This window comes from Panthera pardus, unplaced genomic scaffold (genome assembly GCF_024362965.1).
Source record: "Panthera pardus isolate Hobbes unplaced genomic scaffold, ASM2436296v1 HiC_scaffold_17, whole genome shotgun sequence".
NCBI lineage: Eukaryota > Metazoa > Chordata > Mammalia > Carnivora > Felidae > Panthera > Panthera pardus.
The window spans coordinates 2,804,692-2,823,096 of NW_026526732.1; the positions used below are offsets into that span (position 1 = coordinate 2,804,692).

The following is an 18,405-nucleotide window of genomic DNA, read 5'->3' on the forward strand; positions in this document are numbered from 1 at the left end:
TGTGCTCTCTCTCTCTCTCTCAAATAAATAAACACTAAAAAAGAAATAATCAAGGGATGGGTGTGGAGAAGAGTGAGGAGGGGGAAGGAAGAGGAGGGAAGGTGGGGAGCACAGTCAGCAAAGGGGTTGGAGCAGGGACGGGGGGCAGACATACAGAGAAGGGGCGTGGAAGAAAGACAAGACTGACACAGAGAAGATTCGGTCGTGGCCACTTGGGAGGAAAAATCATCAAAACGTGGGAAGAAGTCACGCTGTCCTGAGCGTGACCGCAGCACGACAGGCGGGAACGTGGCGGGAACGGGCAGAGGGTGCCCTGTAACCTACATTGGAGACACAGGACTGCTCGAAGCCAAGAGGAAAGGGCAGGGGCACGGAGCAGGGGCACCGGACGGAGCTCCGCGAGTCTGGGCCCCTCGCCCTGGTTCATAGCTGGGGCACAGAACAGAGCAGAGGTGCAGGATGTGATTCTGGAGCGAATTCGGCTTGTGTACCGGCGGCTTCTGCTTTTCCGTGGTCCTCTCACCAGGTGCTCGTTGCAGGGAGGGTAGACGCCTGTCGGCAGGTGGGGGGAGGGGTGCCCGGGATATATCGCACCTGGCAGACAGGGGGTCGGGGACAGGCTGAGCCGCGAGCTTCCCCAACGGGACCCGGGAGTCTCCCCCAGACTCTTCTCAGGGGGGACAACCAAGCTCCCTCCTGCTGCCCCCGGTGGGCAGAGCTCTGGCCTGCAAGGGTGGCAACATCAAAGAAAAACCAGAGGGCAGAAAACACCCAGACGGGACTTGGAGAGGGACTTTGGAGAGCAAGTCCCATCTTTGTTAATTGGCGGTGTTTGTGCTGACGTCACAGAACGCGGCAGGCCCACAAAGCAGAGGGTGTTCTGTGTTTAGGTGACCGCGGCTGGTGTGCTCCCGGGGCGTGGGTGCCGGAGCCTTCCCCCCACCCCCACCCCCACACCCGTGGGGCGTCCCTGCCCGCGGATGGGGCCCGAGGAGTCTTCAAAAACAGATGTATGGAAACGTAAGAACGTATTGCCAACCACACAGCCCCGGACAACAGCTGCTCAGAGCCCAAGGAAGGACGAGCCCTCGTACAATGTGATCAAAGAGTCCAGAGTGGCCCCTCACACACCCTTGTTTCACTTCCCCTGGGTCTTCATGAGCCAAGCGCTCGGTGAATTTCACTCTCCTACAGTGTCCTTCGTCATCGCCAGCTCTTTCAGGTTGTGAAAACGCGGCTGGTGAAACGCACCAAGTGCCTTTCAGGGACACGTCCGTCCCTGAGACAGACCCCCAGGGCTCCTCCATCTGGGACAAAACAAGTAGACACAAAACCAGGATTAAAATGCTTATTCTTGGGGCGCCTGGGTGGCTCAGTCGGTTGAGCGTCCGACTTCGGCTCAGGTCACGATCTCGCGGTCCATGAGTTCGAGCCCTGCATTGGGCTCTGGGCTGACAGCTCGGAGCCTGGAACCTGTTCGGATTCTGTGTCTCCCTCTCTCTCTCTGACCCTCCCCCATTCATGCCCTGTCTCTCTCTGTCTCAAAAATGAATAAACATTAAAAAAATTTTTTTTAAATGCTTATTCTTCCTCTAGTCAAGACGCCTTTCATGCATTTTCTGGTCCCTACAGTGAAGGGGATAGAACCATCTGAAAACTGGTTAAGGCAAGTTTTCTTTCTTAGCGAAGGAGAGTATGAAGCATTCGCTCTGATGGTCCGGGGATTAAAACAGAACGATCCAATGTATGCGTATGTGTTTGTACGTGTGTGTGTGTGCGCGTTCGTGTACGTGACCGCGAGGTCCAGCCTCCGGATGGGGCCGATACAGAGAGCAGGGCAGAGCCAACCTTAGAGAAGTGAAATCAGAGCCCTGTATCAGCTCGAGCCCCTGGTCCGTATTACCTGGGGACATTCAGTTGTGGGATCTAGCCAGTCCCTTTCATTGTTTAAGCCAGTTTCATTTGCGTTTTCACTCATGCAGATAAAACCGTCCTGGAGCACGCATGTGATTTCATGAGCTCTTTATAAGAACCCTAAGAAGTAGTATAATTATGCCCTTTTCACAGCTGAGAAAACGAATATTAAAAGATCACATAGCTTGACGGGGTCGTGCTGCTCGTACTGGGAATTGAGGACCAAACTCGGTTCGTTGCCTCCAAAGCAGGTGCCCTTAGCCACTAGGATGCGCATTAGAGTCAGAGCAGCGTGTTTAGACCACGTGACCTGTCCCGTGCACACTGGCCAGGAAACTGCCATCCCAGAAGTGTTTTGTGTCTAAGAAATGAGGAGGGGACTCCCTGGGGAGGTATACACTGTGTCTGAGTTCCAGCGTCCCTGGTGGGGGATGCCTCGTACGTACAGGTGCTCAGCAAGGAAGCCGTGTGTGACAGCTTCCCGTCCCCGTGCCCAGGTGGGCTCAGGAGGCTGGTTAGCGGGACCAGCCCCTTCCCGGTCCAGGGTTTCCGGCCCCAAACTACTGATGGTTCCACCAAACCGCAAAGCTTTTGATGTCCCTGTAATGACAGCAGCGAGGGGCCCGTCACCACACCTGATTTCCACCTTTTGCTACTGTTTTGGGTCCTTGTGGTGTCCTCATGGCAAAGACTGCCGTGAGGGGCAGAGCCAATCGCGTGGGAAAGTACAACTGAGGCTGAGCAGATCCCCAGAGGAATTACAGCCTCGAGAAGCTTCCCTGGGAGGGGGGCTTGGTCCCGCTAACGCATTTCTGTGACTGTTTCTTTCGCATCGATGGGCGTGTGTGGTAAAATATTTAACCGTTTTAGAAACAGTGATAGAATTCTGACAGAAGGGGGGCATGTCTTTATAGGATGTGTATTTGGAAAACATAATAATCATACTTTTGTGTTTCCAAACATAGGGGAAATGCTTTTTCAGAGTTTCCGGTTTAATTGAGATGGTACCTGGGGAACACTAAAGTTACATAGTTTTCGTTCATTGAAAAAAAACCAAAAGGTACATTTTATATGTTGCTAATCATTGTTTTATCCTTTTGGGGTGTTTAGTGGGTCTAAGGATACTTTTGTTCCTTTTCTGTCTCCTTTTCTTTCCCACAGTAATCTCCAGTCTAAAATCTAGATCATATAAGTAATAATATGAAAAAGTAAGCATTCAGAACAAGATAAACATGGGCGTTGATTCTGGGAATATTATTTTCCTTATTATATTTAGCTTCCCACTTCTTAAAATTATTCAGTCGTAACTCTACGTAATAACTAGATATGCATATGTTTATTTTGTGGAATAAATTTCATGAAAGCATTGTAATGTTGTTTTCTCTGCCATCATTTTCCATATGCTATCATGGCCAGATTTTTTACCAGCCCTGTCTTTTAACTGTAGTGACCATATTTTGATACATTTCTGGAAGGAATTGTTTACATACAAGAGTGTACAGGGGCGCCTGGGTGGCTCAGTCGGTTAAGCGTCCGACTTCAGCCAGGTCACGATCTAGCGGTCCGTGAGTCCGAGCCCCGCGTCCGGCTCTGGGCTGATGGCTCGGAGCCTTGAGCCTGCTTCCGATTCTGTGTCTCCCTCTCTCTCTGCCCCTTCACCGTTCATGCTCTGTCTCTCTCTGTCCCAAAAATAAATAAAAAACGTTGAAAAAAGAAATTAAAAAAAAAAAAAAAGAGTGTACAAAACCATGACGTACAAGATAAAGACTGACGGGCGAACCACATTTTCCGCCCCAAAGGTATCCACAAACGTGTGAGCTAAATGCCTTTGTAAGTGTTTGGCAGGAGGAAACGCGCCACCTAATTCCTAGGATCTTTTCTCTGTTAAGCATGCTGAGTTCGTTCCTTTGAATGGCGTCCTCGATGGACAACTAATGCTTTCAAAATTCAAGAAATTTGCCTTAACTCTCACCCCTCCTTCTGTGGCCATTGTCTGTGGTGACTGGATTATCTTCTTCACAGGAAGGACCAGGAGCCATTTGCCTTTTAGGTTTCATGGTATTGTCATCCTGTGCTAAGCGCCTCGCAGGCTCACAGAACCCCTTCAGAATCCCTTTTTACGTGATGCTTCCCATTAAGTATTGCTGTTCCTGGCAAGCTATTTGGTAGTATAAGGCACAGTGTTGAAATAAGTAGCAAAAGGTAGGAGTGTAGAGAACAAAAATCAAAACAAGAAAAAAGAGTAAGAATGATTCGAAAAATGCGTAAAAGAAGGTAAATGAGTAAATCAGGTGATGGGAAGCTGATGAACTCGCTTTATCTTGAAGGTAGCAAGGTATTTTTTGATTAGAAGAAGATTCCAGTTTGTGAACTCCCCATTTTCAAATAATTATAAGTTAATGAAGTATACTTGATACTAAAACCTTTCTGAATGAAATCAAGATGTTGGTAATTTGTAATACACTTTAGAAAAAATGTCTTATTTTGAGAAACTACATACACTAGTGGGGGAGGGGCAGAGAGAGAGAGAGAGAGAGAGAGAGAGAGAGAGAGGGAGAATCCCAAGCAGGCTCCAAGCTGTCAGCACAGAGCCAACTGGGGGGCTCGATCTCACAAACCATGAGATCATGACCTGAGCTGAAACCAAGAGTCAGACGCTCAACTGACTGAGCCGCCCAGATGCCCCTATAATACATTTTTGATGTTTTGATATTCTAGGTCATCAGTAGGAATATGAAACCTCGTGTCCACCAGTGTGGCTGCAACAATGTTCTTTTTTTAAAATCTTTTTAATGTTTTTATTTATTTTTGAGACAGAGAGAGAGAGAGAGAGGGAGACCGAGTGTGAGCGGGGGAGGGGCAGAGAGAGAGGGAGACACAGAATCCGAAGCGGGCTCCAGGCTCTGAACAGTCAGCACAGAGCCCAATGTGGGGCTCGAACTCAGGAACTGTGAGATCATGACCCGAGCCGAAGTCGGACGCTCAATCGACTGAGCCACCCAGGTGCCCCAACAATGTTGTATATTAGAAGGATGATGGTGTCCCCAGGCAGCCCAGCAGTCCTTTCTGTGAAGACCCTAAAAGTAGATTGAAATCATGGTTTCTCCACGTGTCTCCTACCCTGGGACGCAGTCTTCAAACATCATGTACAGACTTTGAAGAAGAGCCACCCTGCTTGCTGGTGATGGGTGGGGGGGGAAGGTGTTCACCTCCCTGTGGTCTCCCCTCCCCCCGTGGGTGAGAGGCCAGGCCACAGGACCCCGGGGTCCCAGAGAAACCCAGTGTGAAGGCTATCAGTTTAGACAAACGATCCCATAGCAGAGGGCCTACCATGAACCCGCTTACCTCTGCCGTCTCCACCCATCTGCTCGAGTGGAGACAACAGACCCCTGCCACCCCCCACCCCCCCCCCCCCCCCGCAAGCATTTTCCAGAGGCCAGGGGACATCGGGCTGAATTTTGACCCTATTATACATTCCGGAGGTTGTGCTTCAGAATAAATTCCCAGCCCTAAATCGTCCAGTTCTTTCTGATCAGTTCATTTTCCTCTTTCATGTTTCAAAAACTTTTGAAATCCAATACAGTTAACCTACAGTGTGATATTAGTTTCGAGTGTGCAATATAGTGATTCAACACTTCTGCGCAACACTCAGTGCTCATCAGGATACGTGTGCTCATAATCCCCTCCACCTGTTTCCCCCACCCCCCAGCCCCCCTCTTCTGGTGACCACCATTTCCTCCTCTATAGTTAAGAGTCTGTTTCTTGGTTTGTCTCTCTCTCTTTCCTTTGCTCCTTTGTTTTGCTTCTAAACTTCCGCATGTGAGTGAAATCATATCATATTTGTCTTTCTTTGACTTACTTCACTTAGCATAATACTCTCTAGCTCCATCCATATCATTGCAAATGGCAAGATGGCATTCTTTTTATGGCTGAGTAACATTCCAGTGTGTGTGTGTGTGCGTGTGCATGTGTGTGTATACACCACATCTCTACCCACTCATCCGTCGATGGACACTTGGGCTGCTTCCATAATTTGGCTATTGTAAATAGTGTTGCTGTAAAGGACGCTGGTATCCCTTCGAATTAGTGTTTTTGTATTCTTTGCGTAAATACCTAGTGCAACTACTGGGTCGTAGGGTAGCTCTGTTCTTAACTTTGTGAGGAACCTCCACGCTGTTTTCCACAGTGGCCGCATCACTTTGCATTCCCGCCAGCAGTGCGCGTGGGTGCCATTTTCTCCACGTCCTCACCGACACTTGTTTCATTCTTTTCTAGTCTTCAAAAAAAATATCTCTAGCTTCCTGGTTGCTTGGACTTGGGAATAAACATAGCTTTATGTCTAAATACATTTCCCATATGGAAGAAACAGAATAAACACCTAAGGAATAATTCCACATCCATGGGGGGATCTGGTTGAAGGCCAACAAGTTGAGAAAGCTTTTCCTTGAAGAAGAAATAGAGCGAGAAACGAATGAGAGGAAGTTCTGCAAGACTCAGGGGAAAAAAGCCTTTAGACCCTTTCACCAATTTCAGAAGGTTGCCTCTCTCTGTGTGGTATCCGCACACATATGCTTTTATGTGCCTTTCAGATCCAAACAGGCGTCAGAATGTTATCTGTCCCCTGATTTTTGTCTCCCTAACAGATGGACGTAATCCCAAGCCTGTAACTGGAAATTCTCGGGTGGGGATTTGCTTCTCCCACATACCGATCGGTTGATAAATTAGATGTGAGAATCTTGATTCCAGCATTTTTTTATTTTTGTAGCATCAAACTGGACTAAGTTTACAGGGACATAGGGATACTTGCACCAGCATATGAGTGAACAGAGGGACCCAGCTTGTATACCTGTGAGTGCCTGCGTTTTTGCAGGGGCCAAGGGAGCATCCGTCATGCCCTGGGGGTGGGGGGGGGACTCCATAGCCTAATTATGTCCTCCTTTCCATCCTAAATCCTCTCGCAGTGTCTATAAGCAGATATCCTGGGGAAACTGCCCGTCGTGACTTCAGCCAAGGCCTCCTAGGACCTTTGTGAAAAACTCTATAGTTTTTTCTGAGCATTGAGTCCAAATTTGAGATTAGATGTGGGAGAAGAAGGTACCGTGTGCCGTGTTTAAGTTGCGCTGTCATAAAAGGTGCCAAGAAAGTCCCTTCTTTGAAACTCCTCAGGGTTGTTTGGTTCTAAATTCCCTTGAGTATCAGGACGTTTTTCTGTTTGTTTGTTTGTTTTTTATAAACAACTTTATGAGATCTAATGCACATACCATCAAGGTCACCCAGATAAAATGTGCAACTTGGGGGCACCTGGGTGGCTCAGTCGGTTGAGCTTCCGACTTCACCTCAGGTCATGATCTCACGGTCTGTGAGTTCGAGCCCCGCGTCAGGCTCTGTGCTGACAGCTCGGAGCCTGGAGCCTGTTTCAGCTTCCGTGTCTCCCTCTCTTTCTGACCCTCCCCCATTCATGCTCTGTCTCTCTCTGTCTCAAAAATAAATAAACATTAAAAAATTTTTTTTTAAAAATGTGCAACTCGGAGGTTTGTAGCCTATTCATAGAGCTGTGCAGCCATCAACGCACTCGAGAACATTCCTCACCCCCAGAGGAACTTCTGGACAATTGCTACGACACCTGTTTTCTCCTCCACTGGCGTCCAATAGCCCTAGGGAGCTACTGGTAACTTTCTATCTCTGCAGATTGGCCTACTTTGGGTCTTTCCTACACGTGGTGTTTTGTGACTGGCTTCGTGCACTTACCATAATCTCTTTAAGGCTCATCCATTGTTGCCAGACGTGGACACATACGTGTGGCCAGAGCACATATTGTTTACCTAGTAGTCAGCTCACAGCTGCATTTTTCTCACTTTTTGGCTTTTGTGATTAATGCTGCTATGAGCAACTTTCTGTGTGGACACAAGTTTTCCTATCTCTTGGCTATGTATCTAGAAATGGAATTACTGAATCAGATCGTAAGTCTGCGTTTAAGCTTCTGAGGACCCTCCAGGCTGTTTCCCAAAGTGGCTGCCGCATTGTTGTTCCCAGGGGCAGTGAGGGAGGGTCAGATTTCTCACCGCCGCTTGCTATGTCAGTGTCACTCACTGTTTTGGTGACACCCATCGTCGTGGGTGTGGAGTGGTATCATTGTGGCCAAGTTGTGTTTCCCAACTGACTCGTGGCATCGAGCGTCTTTTTGTGTGCTGATTGGGCATCTTTTCTTTGGGGTCGTGTCTATTCGGATCTCTTGACCGTTTTTAAATATTAGGTGATTTTTTGAATTTATGAAGTTGTAAGAGTTATTTCTATCTTCTGGATACAAGTCACTTATCAGATACATTATTGGCAGGTATCTCCCGCCATTTTGTGGGGTGTCTTCACCTTCTTGATGATGTCACTTGCAGCCATGTAGCCTTAACGTCCACGCTAGCTGTCGTTCTGCTGCGATTTGCACTCTCTTCGAAGGCCCTTTGCAACGCTTCTTAGACACCCAGGTTTCCAGTAGGGTGTTGTGTTCAGGATACATTTGTGCAGAACGAAATCCTCGCGGCTACTTGCTTTTCTCATGTCTGTTTAGTTTGGTTCCCCGGGGCCGGACAGGGAGGCATATTTCCAAGGACTTGATTTTAACTCTCCATAAGCACTCGGGTCTATGGGTCTCGAGAGAAATAGTGTCAGACAGCCGAATCTACTTAAATGGTCCGATGTGTACCATTTTGTTTTCAGCTGGGCAGGGACTGCTGACCCCACAACCCTGGGCTGTAGCTATAACAAAAAAGAACGGAAGACTCTAACTTGGGGAGTCCGCCTTGCTCCCGTCTGCGTGGCCGCCTTGGGCTGGCTGTTTTCCTAGACGCTAACCATGGTTCTGAACCTCCAGTGAGGAATCAGCCCAGAGGCCAGCAGTCTGATGCCAGGTTTGTGACTTTGTGCCTTAAGCTAAGTTCACATCAACCTGCAAAGTAACCAACTTTCTGTTCGGGCGGCCGTGTCTTGGGCAGGCTGATGCCTTTATGTCTTAATCATTAATCACGCGTTTTCATTTCAAGTCTTATTACCATAGAAAGCAGCCTTTTGCCTTGTTCTTTTTGATAAAATGTATACGCTACTGTTATTTTTATGTCACCTCTGAAACATCCCAGTTGAATGCATAGAGGGGAGTGTGAGAGAGTTTCTGCATGTTCTTCTATTTAAAATGCCGCCCCCACATGCCCTTTCCTGTTGCAATCGTACTGTCCGTGTTAATTTTGTGCTATAATGTCACATCAAATTTAAGTGCCAAGATGGAAAGCATGATATTATAAAACTTAAGTAGGAATAGCTAATAGAGACTTAGAAATATAAATTCTGATATCCTAATTGGATTAAACCTTAACAAGCAGTTTTTAAGTTCCAAGCCAGAACTTTAGGACCCCATATCTAAACTCATCTTTTAGGCTAAGTGATGACTCATACGTTACCTTTTAGGAGCTTACGATCTAATTAAGAAGATAAGGGCAATATCCTGGAGATAATTTCAGATGCTGTAAGACTTCGTGTCCCGTGTGGCATAGATCACAGCAGGCACCTGGTCTAACCTAGTGTAAAACTGCAAGTTTTGAAGAAAGGAAGGCGTCTGGGGGCTGAAGTCTTCCCTGATAGGATGAACAAGTGTCCCGTGACTCTGCCCTTGGTCGTTAGGAACCAGGACCCGAACGCACATGACTCGGTTGCAGATTCCGGCGTCTGTGTGGACGGAATCTTTACAGAGACTCTGACTGGCGGTGCTTCCAGGGGAGGGAGGAGAGAGATGGCGAACACCGGCATGGGAAGCTGTCCAGGGAAGAGCCCTTGACGCCCTGTGGAGGGAGGAGACAGGGCGCGGGCCCAGAGGCCGTGGGAGCCCCGCTGGTGCTCCAGATAGCACAGGCTGGCGGTCTCCTTCCTTGTCTTGAGTGGTGTGACCGCTGTGCTCTGGAAATGCGTGCTTCCCCGGAGCTCACGTGTCCGTGCTCGAGCACGTTCTGTGTTCCGTTTGAGCCTCGGCACCGACAGCTCCGTGATGAGAGCACTTTCATGAAGTTGGCCTTGAGGATGAGGCAGGGCCCCGGTTGATGGGGTGATTTGCTGAAGGTCTGCGGCCCCAGCTCACAGGCCCCCGTGTCCCAGACTCCCCTCCGTCTCCACGGCCCAGTCAGAAGGGCCCCCGATGCCCTCTGACCGAGGTCTGCTGTGTGACACCTTGTGATTAGCTCAGGACGCTGCAGTCACCCCGTCAGGGCGCCGTGGACCCCTCTGCACAGTAGTAAATGTGGAGTTCAGTCCTTCATTTACTGCTACCTCTTTTCTCTTTCTTTCTCTCTCTCTCTCTCCCTCCCTCCCTCCTTCCTTCTTCCCTTTCTTCCCTCCCTCCCTTTTCTTCCTTTCTTTCTGTCATTGTCTTTCTTTCTTTTTCTTTCTTTCTCCCTCCCTTCTTCCTTCTTTCCTTTCTTCCCTCCCTCTCCTTCCTTCCTTCCTTCCTTCCTTCCTTCCTTCCTTCCTTCCTTCCTTCCTCTCTCTCTGTCTTTCTCCCTCTGGAGCTCTATTTTCTTTTTTCTCTTTCTTTTTCTCTTTCTTTCTCTCTTTTCTTTCTTTCTTTCTCCCTCCCTTCTTCCTTCTTTCCTTTCTTCCCTCCCTCCCTTTTCTCTTCCTTCCTTCCTTCCTTCCTTCCTCTCTCTCTTTTTCCCTCCCTCTCTTTTCTTTCTTTTTATTTTTCTCTTTCTTTATTTGTCTTTCTTTTCTTTCTTTCCCTTTATTTTTCTTTCTTTCTCTTTCTTTCTCCCTCCCTTCTTCCTTCTCTCCTTCCCTCCTCCCTCCCTTTTCCTTTCTTCCTTCTTTCTTTCTTTCTTTCTTTCTTTCTTTCTTTCTCCCTCTTATTTTCTTTCTCTCTCTTTCTTTCTTTCTTCCTTTGTCTCTTTATTTTCTCCCTTTCCTTTCCTTTCCTTTTCCACAGGCTCACTCCAAACCACCAAATAGGTCACATAAGCAATCCTGTCTTGGGGGGAAAGTTTTAAAAGAAAGTAAGATGTTTTCTTACTTTTTATCAGTGAACTGTGATGTTCCCATTTAAGTAAACTTGAAACTTCCAAACACTGGTTTTAAAGCAATTATTTCCTAGACCGCTTGTTCAAATCACATCTCAACACCAGAGCTGTCTACAAGGGGAAAGCGTTAGTGGCCATGCATTTTGAAATAGTGTTGCTCGTGGTTAAAAACTTCAAATTGGAACAGCCTCCTCCTGGGAATGTTGTCACAGAACGTTGGGAAGAGGGCAACTCTGCCTTATTTTATTACATCCCCTCTTTTCACCAATAAATGTTGCCTTTTATCCCTCTTATTTTGTGGTCCTTCCCCGTGTTCCTGGTGACCTTTAGAAGAGGGACGCGTAGGGAGAAGTTCTTAGCTGCAGTCCCACTCCTTCCGCCGTGTACACAGGGCAGTTACCCCGTCTCTACCGCCGGATTGACAGGTGTTGGGGGAGGGTCCTTGGCTTCTCCACCCTCCCTGACATCAGATCCTGAGCAACAGGACGAGGGGGTTCATTTGGGATGGGCTCCCCACAAGGCTCCGCCACACTGAGGACCGTCGGTGATGCTGTGGCTGTCTAACTTGTACTTCAGCTCAGCTTGACCTTGCTTGCGTCCTTCACGGCGCCCCACCAATTACAGGTGTCGGAGGGAGGGGAAATCCACGGACGAAATCCTCCCCACGACCTTTCAGAAACCCAGCTGTCTCCCGGTAAAGGTGTTGGGTGTCCTTGACAACAAAAGGAACCCTGGGCAGTGGCCGTCCCCATGCCTGTCCCCTTCCGGAGTCAGATGAAGCCCACGTCTGACACCAGCCCCCTGTTTCTGGCAGATCAGGACCTGGAAGGAAGGCACCCTGCCCCCCCTTGGCGGCGCCCTGCCCCCACACTCTCAGGCTGTACCACGTTCCTGGTGGTAGGGAGCACAGTCTTGTCTGGAATCGCCACGGCCCACACGGGCAAGGACAGATGTGATGGATCTCCGCCATAATGTGGGTCACGCACAGACAGCTCAGAGACCGAGACTTAGCGGGAGGAAGGATGTAGAATGTTCCATTCTTCATACCCGGGTGCCCTTTTATACCAAAGGCTGGTGTTATTTCAGAACTAACAAGCTGTGTTGGTTTCAGTGAATGTCTGTGTCTGCAAACACTGAGATCTCTTAGGCCTTCAGCAAACTCACTCAGAGAGGGAAAGCCGGACGAGTTCCTAGGTGCCCCTTGTCGCTGCAAAATGAACAAAATCCTTTCGATTTTTTTTTTGAAAGGAACGGTTTTATTTGAGCCCAAGCGAGGACACCTGCCGGGGATACACAATCTTCACGAAGAAGAGAGCGAAGGAACGTGTGAGACAGGACTGTGTGTGTTTTTGTGCCATCAAGAATTAGGAACCCTCAGGAGCAAGGCCATTCCAGGAAACTGCAGAAAATTGATCTCACGCTTGCCGGACGGGCAAGGTCGCAGGCTTCCCGGCTTGGGAACCCAGGGAGATTTTTACTCTCTAGTTTGAAATGTTTCTTTGAGGCCACTTGCTAACAAAGCAGATGTCCGATGCGAGCTCAGGGCAGAAACAGAGCCCGCGCTTTGAAGTTTGCTGAAGTCGTTGTGACCTTGGTAAGAGCACAGCTTCCCTTGAAAATGTCCTCAGTCCCCCTGAACAGCATCTTGCTCTCCACATCCCACACCCCGGCTGGGCCCCTTGCTCTGCAGAACACGTGCTCAGTTCAATAAACAGAAATACCGACTTCACTCCTTTTCCAATTTCTATTGTCAAATACTTCAGACATACATGCAAATTTAAAAATATCATAGCAAACACTTATTTCCTCATAATTCAGCCCAAGAAATAAAACGTTGTCGATATAGGTGACCCCGCATTTACACCTCCCGGATCTCATTCCGGTCCGTCACCCAGAGGTGACCCTTGTCCTGGATCTAGCGTCATCGTCCCGATCTATTTCTTCGTCTTCTTACTGTATATCTCCGGACACTATTTCCTGTTGTTTGGGGGCGGCTTATGTGCGTATGGTCAGATGCACCTGTTCTATTTTTGTTTTAAGTTTTTAATGTTTATTTATTTTTGAGACAGAGACAAAGCCCGAGCCGGGGGGAGGGCAGAGACAGAGGGGGGACACAGGATCTGCAGTGGCTCCAGGGCTCATATTCTGATACGACTCGTCCCATGTTACGTTGATGGCATATGTCCACATCTGTCACCGCAGGTTGGTTCCCTATGCTGGCTTGCGTGTGGGGTCCTGCTACCTACGATATGAACGTTTCGTTCTGTGGACGGGCGCCGTTGTGTTTTTCTATGTTTATTGAGAGCGATGCTGCTCGGATGCCCTGGCACGTCGCTCCTTGTGCCCATGGAGTGGGGGGCGTTTTCTAGGGCACAGACCTGGGGCTGGCAGGTGGTGTCCCTCTGCGGCTCGAACTCACGCCGCTGGGTCCTCTGCGTCTGGCGCTCCCCTGCCACTGGCCGGTTTGACTTCTAGTTTCCTAGTCTCCTTTTCTCCGTCTCTTTTAGGTGGTTTATGGGGAACTCCTTGCATATTCTGCACAGGAATTCATGAGTTGTGTGTGTTATAAGTAGCATCCAGGGTGTGGCCTGTCTTCTAACCTTTTTATGCAGAAGCTTTGAATTTTTTATGTAGCTGAATTTATCGATCTTTTTCTTGATGGCATGTGCTTCCTGTGATAAGAAGTCTTCCTTACTCTGAAGTCATAAAGCGAATTTGTTTTTATCTAAAACCTTTAAAGTGTTATTATTTCTAACTGTTTGGCCTTTAACTGCTTGAGATGCATTATTTGTCTAGTCTGAGATACGAAACTAATTCTGCATTCCATTGTTTTGGAATAAGATAACTGGTTTCTCAGCCCCACTTACGGAATTGTCCGTGATTTCTGCACTGACTGTGACGGCCACTCTGTCACACTGTATGCTCCCCTAGAAGCGGTGGGTCTAGTTCGGTTCCGTTTGTCTAACCTGGGCCAAAACCACACTGTCTTATTTGCTATTTTTTAATGGTTTTATTTATTTTTGAGAGAGGGAGAGAGATTGAGAGGGAGAGCATGAGTGGAGGAGAGAAAAAGGAAGACACAGAATCTGAAGCAGGCTCCAGGCTCCGAGCTGTCAGCACAGAGCCCGACGTGGGTCTCAAACCCACAAACTGCAAGATCATGACCTGAGCCGAAGCTGGATGCCCAACCGACTGAGCCACGCTGGTGCCCCCTGTCTTATTTGCTATTGGCGTAAAATAAGCCTCAGTATCGAATTCAGTGGGGCTCTCCTACCGTCACATTGTTTTTCTTCCCTATCACCTTGCGTTTATGCTCCCAAAGTTTTTAGAGACAGCTCGTCCTTGACTCCACTGTATCCTAACTGGATTAACTCACTTTCAAATTAAACGTGATGTTTTATGCGGCGATGTTTTATAAGCAGTGGAGAGCTATATGGATTTGAGTCGTGGATACTCACACTGTGAAACTATTGAGGTTTGTGTGGATTTAAGAGCATTTTATGTATTTCGTGTATCTACAAGGATGCAACTTGCTCACAAGTAGAGAAGTGGGGGTTGATTTTTGTTACTTGCCCTGTGTCATGTCATGTAGCCTGCGGCACTCAGTAAATATTACCGCGTGGAATCACCCGTCAGTCAGGCTCAAGGCAGACCCGTTAGCTGTGTCTGTGTTTGTGTTGGTTTTCTAACTCCTTTCTTCATTTATCACCATTTTTTTTTGCGGTGAGGGCAAGGTGTTTCTTGCTTCCTTTTTTCTCTCTCTTTCCCTTAAGAAATACAGGACACACAGAGTATTTCAATCAACTACTCCCTATTTCTACTAGACGGAAGCCAGGCAGATTTCAACAGGAAAAACTGTAATAAAAATGACTAGGTTTAAAATGTAACTAAACACTGATTTGATAAGACCGTTTGCAAAACGCACGAGCGTCTCATTTGCTTTTGTCAGTGATTTCCACGCGTTTGAAATTTCATTTCGCTTTCAAACGTCTCGAGGAAGCTTCATCATTTAACCCTGAAAATGGGGTAAATACGGCAACTTTTGTGCTGTAAGTTATCACTTTGTTCTCCCGTTTATTCAGCCGGCCTTCGGGCCTGAAGCTCTGGCAGGCTCTTGCCCAAAGATCAGTGGGGCACTCTCCTGGCGCTCACAGATCCGAAATCCATCAAGAATAAGCCATGCGCCCGAATTCCCGAGGCAGTGTGTCCAAGAGGACAAGTTAGATGAACTCAGATAGGAAAAGTCACATCTGACTGGAGTGACTCATTCATTTCTGCATCAAACAAGCCTTTATTGAGTTTCTGCGAGTGCCAAGCACTGCCTGGGGGAACCTCCCAGAATGAGGCGGAAACCGTCTCTGTGCCCTTGGAGCCCGCGGTCTGCTGGGGAAGACACTGAACAAGCGATTCCAGTGTGGCGGGTGGACCAGCAGACAGTGTCGTGGTGCATAGAGCTGAGGGATCTAATGTAACCGGCCAGCGGGAGGCCCGTGGAGGAGATGGCGGTGACAAGGACACAGTCAAGGGGAGGACACAGATGCACCGGCCAGAGTCGGAGAGGTGTGCCGGGTGGGGGGAGGGGCGGCGACTTGCCGGACGTGAGCGACCTGCCCCGCGAGACTTGAGGGGTCCCGTCCCTGTGTTAGGAAATAGATGTCACTGTCGTCTCAGTGCTGAACTCATCCTGGGCTAAACCCCGTCGCTAGTCCGGCTTCTCTATCCTGCGGCGTATTTGTTCTTTGACATTGAGCTTAGTTTTGTAATTGAGTTGTTGCTGTTGGTAACTTCTGCCTTCCAATATGTCAGTGCATTTAGAGGCGTGCATTCTGTCATCCTGCAAGGGGACCGTCCCACCAGCCTCAGGAAGCGTCGTGCTTCACCCAGTAAGAGCGCCGCGTAGCAGAAGGCCAAGGACACGCCCGTGGGAAGCCCCCTTCCTGGACGACGTGGATTGATCACGTCAGGTGGCTGGTCAATATGTGTCCATTTTATTCCATGTACCAGTGAGAAAACCTTATCAAGTGCCTTTCCGGAGACCAGAGAGATTTTTTTTTTTTTTAATTTGAAGCCAAGTTAGTTAACGTGTAGTGTAAGTTGATGTCAGGTTAGAATTTAGTGATTCATCACTTACATAAAACACCCAGGGCTCATCCCAACAAGTGTCCTCCTTAGTGCCCCTGACCCATTTAGCCCATTCCTCACCCACCTCCCCTCCAGTAACCCTCAGTTTGTTCTCTGTATTCGGGAAACTCTCGGGGTTTGTCTCCCTCTCTGTTTTTATCTTATTTTTCCTTCCCTTCCCCTATGTTCTTCTGTTTTGTTTCCTAAATCTCACATATGAGTGAAATCATATGATATTTGTCTTTCTCTGACTTATTTTGCTTAGCATAATACCTCCCGGTTCCATCGGCGTTGTTGCAAATGGCAAGATCTCATTCTTTTTGATCACTGAATTATATTCTATTGTATATATATATATGTCATATCTTCTTTATCCATTGATCACTTGATGGACATTTGGGCTCTTTCCGTACTTTGGCTATTGTCAATAGTGCTGCTATAAACATGGGGGTGCACGTGCCCCCCTAAAACAGCACATCTGTATCCTTTGGATAAATACCTAGTAGTACTATTGCTGGGTCGTACGGTAGTTCTGTTTTTAATTTTTGGAAGAACCTCCACGCTGCTTTCCAGAGCGGCTGTACCAGTGTGCATTCCCACCAACAGTGCAGAAGGGTTCCTCTTCCTCCGCATCCTCGCCAACCTCTGTTGCTGCCTGAGTTGTTGATGTTAGCCATTCTGACAGGCATGAGGTGTTATCTCATCATAGTTTTGATCTGTATTTCCCTGATGATGAGTGACGTTGAGCATTTTTTCATGTGTCGGTTGGCCATCTGGATGTCTTCTTTGGAGAAGTGTCTATTCATGTCTTTTGCCCATTTCTTCACTGGATTGTTTTTTGGGCGTTGAGTTTGGTAAGTTCTTTGTAGATTTTGGATATTAACCCTTTATCTGATATGTCGTTTACAAATATCTTCTCCCATTCCGTCGGTTGCCTTTTAGTTTTGCTGATTGTTTCCTTCGCTGTGCAGAAGCTTTTTATTTTGGTGAGGTCTCAGTAGTTCATTTTTGCTTTTGTTTCCCTTGCCTCCGGAGACGTATTGAATAAGAAGTTGCTGTGGCCAAGATCAGAGAGGTTTTTGCCTGATTTCTTCTCGAGGATTTTGATGGCTTCCTGTCTTACATTGAGGTGTTTCATCCATTTTGAGTTTATTTTTGTGTTTGGTGTAAGAAAGTGGTCCGGGTTCATTCTTCTGCATGTCGCTTCCAGTTTTCCCAGCACCACTTGCTGAAGAGACTGTCCTTATTCCACTGAATATTCTTTCTTGCTTTGTCAAAGATTAGTTGGCCATACGTTTGTGGGTCCATTTCTGGGTTTTCAGTTCTGTTCCATTGATCTGAGTATCTGTTCTTGTGCCAGTACCATACTGTCTTGATGATAACAGCTTTGTAATACAGCTTGAAATCCGGAATTGTGATGCCTCCAGCCTTGGTTTTCTTTTTCAACAGTACTTTGGCTATTTGGGGTCTTTTCTGGTTCCATAAAAGTTCTGGAGTTCTTTGTTCTAGCTCTGTGAAGAATGCCAGTGTTATTTGGATAGGGATTGCATTGAATATGTAGTTTGCTTTGGGTAGTATTGACATCTTCACAAATTTGTTCTTCCAACCCATGACATGGAATGTTTTTCCATTCGTGTGTGTGTGTGTGTGTGTGTGTGTGTGCATGTGTGTGTGTCTTCTTCAATTTCCTTCATAAGCTTTCTGTAGTTTTCAGTGTAGGAAGAGTACAGGATGGCAGGAAAGACAGAAGAGAGAAACCTGGGTACTCACCCAGAGAAGACCCTCGTGGTTGCCTGGATGGCTCCAGAGTCTCATGGAGCTGGGACATGATTTCTCTTCCCTGCCCTCCTTCCTCCAACAAAGACAGGCTTTCTCTTCCTGACGCAAGAGGGAAGAATGTTGTATAAACAGAGACCCTCGGAACCAAAATGTTTAGAGCTTTTACGCACACAAGGCATCCGTGACTTAGTTCACGATGAGCACATTCCAGGCTGTTGAACCCAAAGTCTTGAAGTTCAGAGGGCCATCTGATTCCAAGGTCTCCATCCAGAACTGGCTTCAGCATCGCGCTCGTTCAGAACATAGCGCGCCTCTCCATTTCTTTGTTGTTGCCGCCCATCTTCATTGCTGAAAATTCAGTCTTAATTTTGCAAACCATGTAATCCATCTGTAAGCCTCTCTGAATTGTTCCTGTGAGAGCATAAATGCTTGTGAGAAAGTTGAAACGTGGACCCTCTGCCCCCTTGGCCTCTTCTCGGGACCCTTCCTTGCACTGGGGGCTGAGGAGGAGGACGGGATGGTCTGCAGAGGCGGGGTAGCCCGG

General features: G+C 47.7%; 1 protein-coding gene across 7 annotated transcripts in view; it reads left to right on the forward strand.

Annotated features, from left to right (window-relative positions):
* Positions 1 to 18,405, forward strand: part of RPS6KA2 (ribosomal protein S6 kinase A2) — a 347,458-nt gene that overhangs the window by 194,266 nt on the left and 134,787 nt on the right. Inside the window, exon 1 of one of the 7 annotated variants that reach the window (XM_019412767.2) lies at positions 15,246 to 15,521. The exons of the other annotated variants lie outside the window; for them this stretch is intronic. The gene's annotated coding sequence lies outside the window, so the exon portion shown is untranslated. Of the gene's footprint in view, positions 1 to 15,245; positions 15,522 to 18,405 lie in introns of those variants that run through there. 7 annotated transcript variants of the gene reach the window in all.